Source organism: Armigeres subalbatus, chromosome 3 (genome assembly GCF_024139115.2).
Source record: "Armigeres subalbatus isolate Guangzhou_Male chromosome 3, GZ_Asu_2, whole genome shotgun sequence".
Classification (NCBI taxonomy): Eukaryota; Metazoa; Arthropoda; class Insecta; order Diptera; family Culicidae; genus Armigeres; species Armigeres subalbatus.
Window position 1 is genome coordinate 254,331,864 of NC_085141.1, and position 6,868 is coordinate 254,338,731.

A 6,868-nucleotide genomic window follows, 5' to 3' on the forward strand; every position below is an offset into this window, starting at 1 on the left:
ATCGATTGTTGTTGGTTCCGAGCGTGCAAATTCTGATTGCCGAAGCGAAGAGAGTGGATGGGTCGCTGATAAGAAGCTTCGATGTGGTTCGTCGGAACTGGAAGAAGATGCAACGAAGTCAGAATAGCGTGAAGTTTCTTCAGGGTCTGAAAATGCACGATAAGAGTGATAAGTGGAACTGTGTGGGGTTTTGTGTACAAATGATTTTTTTGCATCAGTCGTGTATTTTGGAACTTTGTCAATTTTGCTTATGCAAACATGATCAAGATCTCAGGTTCACTGTCATAAATGAAATAAATTTTGATTGATTATTAAGGAAATACCAATATTGGCTCACAGGCTTTGATGACTTATTTGTTATGAACTTATAACTGCTTTAGATTTGAAACATTGTCTCGAATCCTACCACCACATTGTTTCTTCGGTAAAAAGTAGATTTTTTTTATTTCACCTCTGAAGTTGATAGACCATGAGTAGAGATGCTGGAAACTGCTTCCGTTGCCTAGAAAATGTATTTATCTGTGGATTCGAGTGTAATTGAATTATAATTTTTTAGAAGCCCTGTACAAGTAATAGCAGGAGTTTGAAATGATTAGATTCGATAATAGTATTAATTATCGTTTTGAAGTTTCTTTGGAAATTGCTTCACATATTTCTTTAAGAACTTTTAAAATTTGGGAGATAAATATGCTCTTCGAAGATTTTTCAAAGTTAAGGATTTTTTTAGGAATAACGTTCAGTTGGGACACTAGTTAGGTAAATATTAAAATTTAACCGAAATATCATTACTAGTTTTCCAGAACTTTCCTTCTTGGGTTCTTGCGGTACTCTTAAATCCTTATAAACCATATGATAAGGAAAACGAGCCAAAATTGAAATTTCTATGAAGCTTGAAAAAGGCGATAACTTTGAAATTTCTACCGTCCTTTTTTTGTTCCATGAATTAACCTAAAACGATTTTATTTAAAAGAATGTTTTTAGTTTTTGCCCCATCAGCGTGTGGAAAATCTATATAGACTAGGGTGCTCAAAAACACTTTTCAACTTTTTGAAGGGCCGCCCTCTTATTCGTTCTATTTATTGGAAAAATGTATGCAGAAACATCAAAAACAGTGATATGCGGTTGGACGGCACAATTTGGGATCAAGAATCATGATACTCATTCAGTTCTTGTAAGTAAATACAGAATGTTATGCTGAAAACCGCGAGAAGATTAGAGTTTATTAGACAAAGATATTAGCTTTTTACTGGGTGTTGTTGGGAAGAATTTCTTCTTTTCAAAGGTAAAAGAAACGAAATTTTCAAACCCCACTTCAGAGAAATGCTAATAACAGCCGGAGCCATCTTCTAATCTTCTCATAACATTCTTCAAGATCTGAATAGTGTCATAGTTCTGCATCGTAAGTTGTGCCGTCAACTGCAATTCCTGTTTTGATTTTCTACATATATTTATATATAACTCCAACGAGTTTAGCACCGCTCAAACGTTGACCGGATTTAGGTGAAATTTTGTCCAGAGCATCAGGGCATCAAATAGAGCCAAATAAGAGGGCGACCCATCAAAAAATTGAAAAAGTTTTCCCATACTAATTTGGGCCACCTAATATAGACTGTTATGCAGGCCTCCTTATCCTAACGATTAGATGCGTGGCTAAAAACAAAGCCATACTGAGGAAGGCTGGGTTCAATCCCGTTGAACCGGTTCATTTTAGTTTCAATTGTCTTCCTGGACATGGTGGTATATGATGCAAACAGGTAGCAGATTAGAGCTCTCGCAGTTAATAATTATGTGTTAAATAGAACTAGCTGCGAGACTGCAAAGAAGAAGAAGTTAATTTCATCCGAAAAAGAATCATGCATTACGAAAATACCCCTTTTATTGAGAATCAGAATAGTTTTGTTCTACCATATTTTAGTTTAGATCCTCAAGACAAATAATCATTATGCAGAACAATCTGTTGACATTGAACTTGATAAAACTGTGCGAATACTGGAATTAGTATTTAATGGTGATATTTTATCATAGAAGAAGATATACCTTATCATATAAAGTATTCAGTGTGCATAAGGTATGTAATTGAGCACTAGTACGAGAATAAAAATGCGTGGAGTAATATTTAGTATGCGCGTCGTTTGTGAGATTTTTCCTTCGTCTGGGTAATCCGGAATAAATATAAGTTGATAATTCGTAAGAGTGCGTGTGTTCGTATTTTGTGTTGGACGCAGTACGGTCGCGGTTATAAACATATCTTAATCTGCTATGTACGAGATAAATTGAAAAGTGAAACAATCAGAATGATCGGAGATCGCGTCCAGACGTGTTTTCTTCAGTAAGCAGAACGATCGCCGGTCATCGAATTTCGTTCTGCTTTGTGCGGTAAGCGAACGATCGGCCGTAACAAGAAATTTTTTCCTTCGAGCGTGTATTAAACTAATTAAGTAAAAGCTTAAATCGCGTCTGAACATGTTTTCTTCGATAAGCAGAACGATCGGCCGGTCATCATAGTTTTATTCTGCGTGTGCAAGCAGAACGATCAGCGATCACCGAAATTTTGTTCTGCTTTGTGCGGCCATAAAAAAGTATTGTTTTCATCGATCAAACTACACGCTATACGCCGTATACCGTTTACCAAAACGAACCTGCCACTCCCTACCTCCTTCCAACATCCCAGTGATCTCTCTTGGAGTGCAGATGACTCGTCGGCTTCTATCGAAGCGAGTATCATCCATTTCCTACCTATTCCTAATTGACCTGCATTCGGACACGGCCGGCGCTGTATGTTATTTTTTGGGTCACCAGTTCTTACACATTGAAGATGATGTAGTCCCAAACTTCATCTGTTGGTTCTCTGTGTAACTACAGCTGACCTGGCAATAACGGAGGAACCGTGGGCGTCAATCATCTCATGCTCATGCTCATGCTCAAGACAAATAATCATTATGCAGCGACCTCCTTTTTTAATCAAGCATTATATCTGGAGAGAACCTCCTTCCAAATATTTTGAAATTCAATTTTTGACAACACTAATTGATTAATATCAATAACAACAAGTTCTCAGATAAAGGCTAACACGATGATACTTTTAGGCCCAGGAAGTCGAGACTATTTCCAAACGAAATTGCCTATTCAGGCGAGAATCGAACAGTCACCCTCAGCATGGTCTTGCTTTATAGCAATGAATTTTCGTACAGCCAAATTGTTTGTTTATTTATTATTGTCCAGTAGTGTAAGATATAAATCTTTAAAAAATGCTACCTGCATTTGGAAAAGATTATTATTTATTTATTCAGACTAAAGGCCGAATTGGCCTGTGCGAGTCTTCTCCATTCTGCTCGGTCAGCGACTCCACTGATCGATCCACTTGCCGCTGTGCACCTCGCCTCATTATTCCCATCGGATCGTTGTCAAGAACCATTTCACCGGGTTCTGTCCGACTTCTGGCTATGTGCCGCCACCGTAGTCTTCGATCTTCACGTGTGAACGACGGATGGTTCTCCACTGATCTGCACCCAGGGTTGGTTCGCTCTGAGGAGTATTCAAGAGAAGGTGCAAAACTTCTCTTTCCTCGATCTGTTATCCGAGTGTATTGTGCAGAATACACTTTATCTTTGTATGGAGGGCGTGCGTAGCACTCTTCATCGCACAAGTCCAAGTGTAAGAGTAGGGAAAATGGTAATTTGCTGTTCAAAATAGCACCATTTAGGCTATATTCTAAATCTTCCATGTAATACGCTGTTGTGAGCGCCTAAACATAACCACATACACAATATCAAAACACACGCGACCGAAAATATTCTCACTCTTTATCGATCATGTTTCTCTTGGCAAATCACACGTACGTGTAACGCTCTCAGTGAATCAATACACTTCTCTTTATTTGTAAATTCTCTACACAATTCAAGACAGATGTAAGATAACCCTGTCTGCACCCACTTTCCTCGAAAACTCTCAGTGCGCTTGGTCCTCCACGAGCATTGTCCAGGTCTTGTGTCCGTAAAACTGGGTAGAATATAATATTTAAAATTTGGAAAGATACAAAACTGTATAACATTATTGTCAGTCTACTACTTATTAAGAAATGTAATTAGGTGGTTCAAAATCGATGCAGCCACTCTTGAAACTTGCTTCCGACGAAGAACGTTTTGCAATGGCTTAACGAATTCCGGTTTACCGCACCTCAAACGAACAACTAACTAGCATAACAGCGTATTGTTAGCCGAGACACAAGACTCTGCAAACGTCTCCACGGGACTGAATAAGCCTCCCATAGTATCGCAGAAGACAGATTGTCTCTTCTCAGAAAAATGCAGTTGAAGTATTCCAAATGGCATCCAATAGGTTACGTTGACACACATGATCGTAACGGTTTAATCCATAGACGTAGCGTACACAGCAGTTGGGCAACTCGAAGTCGTTTAAAGAGTTTGCACTCGGATGGACATGCAATAGGTATATCGCTGAACATGAAATGCGGCAGAATCATGTGATTTAAGAGTTTCAACTTGATAGACGACGAGGCAGCCGGTACAGCATAGCAGTGCGTCAAAACCTGATTTATTGCAGAAAACATATTATTTTGATTGGCACTGTAACCTTTTTTGCAAATTTAAGGACTCTTCAAATGTTTCGGAAATTTCGTAAACAACCGTAGGAACAATTGTTTCACATTAACAATTACTTGACCAAGAGGTAGAGCCACTAGGCTGAAAGCCTCTAAATGAACAATAATAATAATAATAATATAGCTGACTAGAGTTTCTATCAGTGTTTATCGCCTTTTATCATTTTATCAATATAGGACTGTTGTAGCATTTAGATAGACTCAAGGTGTGGCAATTGCAGATACGGATCCAGAAACTCATCGATGCTGGGACACCTCACCTTTAAATATCTTACAATCCACTTTATAAGAACAGGACGGGACTCAACAGATCGTTTTCAATTTTCACGAATATTAAGTCTCATTTTCGAAATGTTTTCCAAGTTGTCGAATGTAATTCTTTTGATTTTATCGTCATTATTCAACATCCGCAAAAGGGGTTTGAAAATGAATTAGCTTGATTGATTGTGCACTCCGTAGTTGTTATTTGTGAGTGATTGGCCGAGAAACAACAATATGCACAGGTAACCAATTGAATAGCCTTTTGGGATTAGAAACTATTCGTACTGTACAATGTACAGTGTACATGCTTTTGAGCTATAATAATTCAAGGCCAATAACGATGCTGGCCACGTCCTCACACCAATTTAGGATTATGGGAGCAAAACTTTAGAAACTCATTCTTATAAGAGACCGAGGAGTCCTCTGGATCGCGAGCCAGCGAAGAAAGCGAGAGCAGGTTAAATAAGAAGTAATCAATAGGATGTAGTCTTGATAAGTGACTGAATAATTATTTTGTACAGTTATTTCAGTAGTATACGATTCATAATAAGCAGAACAAATATTTCGATGATCACTTGGTCGAATAATAAGTGATGTCGAAAATTATCTAGAGAAATCAGTTTGTCCAAAATGGCCATTATACTGAAATTTATTTAACAGAACGCCGTTTGGCATTATGTATCAACTAATTGAAAAAATTCTAGCTCTAAGACATAATGCTGATCATGTTGGTTGACCGATCGTTTTGATTGACCGATCAGGTTGATTTGCCGATCATGTATGCTGGCCGATCATGTTGGTTGAACGATCATTAGTTGGCTTCGATCATGTTGGTTGGCGATTATTTTGTTGAACGATCAAATTGGCAGAACGATCATGTTGTTTAGTCGATCATGTTGTGGTGGCCGATCATAGTTAGTTAGTCGATGATGTTAATTGTCCGATCATGCTGGTTGACTCTGATAATTAATCGATCCAGTTAATGATCCGATTCCGTTAGTTACCGATCATGTTGGTTGGCGGATCATGTTGTTGGCATCATGTTAGCGGGCCGATCATTTGGCTGGCCGATCATGTTGGTTGGCGGATCGATGTTGGTTGGACGATCATGTCAGTTGGCCAATCTAGGTTGGCCGATCATGTTGGTTGCCGATAATTTTGGTTGGCCGATCATGTTGGTTGAACAATCATGTTAGTTGGCCGATCGATTGGTTTGCGATTATTTTGGTTGAACGAACATATTGGTTGGCCGATCTGTTGGTTGATCGATCACGTTGGTAGCCGATTCCGTTAGTTAGCCGATTCCGTTAGTTAGCCGATAATATTAGTTGGCGGATCATGTTGGTTGGCGGATCATGTTGGTTGGTCGATCATGTTGGATGGCCGATTATGTTGGTTGACCGATCATGTTGGTTGTGATCATGTTGGTTGGCCGATCATGTTGGTTAGCCAATCATGTTGGTTGACCGATCATGTTGGTTGGTTGCCGATAATGTTGGTTGGCGGATCATGTTGGTTGGCCGATCATATTGGTTGGTTAGTCGATCATGGTTGGCCACCATGTTGAGTTGAACGATCATGTTGGTTGGCCGATCATGTTGGTTAGCCAATCGGGTGAGTTGGCCGATCATGTTGTTGGTTAGTCGATCATGTTGGTTGGTTAGTCGATCATTTGGTTGGCCAACCATGTTGGTTGAACGATCATGTTGGTTGCCGATAATGTTGGTTGGCCGATCATGTTGGTTGACCGATCATGTTGGTTGGCCGATCATGTTGGTTGGTTGCCGATAATGTTGGTTGACCGATCACGTTGGTTGGCGGATCATGTTGGTTGGCCGATCATGTTGGTTAGTCAATCATGTTGGTTGAACGATCATGTTGGTTGCCGATAATGTTGGTTGGCGATCATGTTGGTTGGCGGATCATGTTGGTTGAACGATCTTAGTTGGCCGATCATGTTGGTTGGATCATGTTGGTTGATCAATC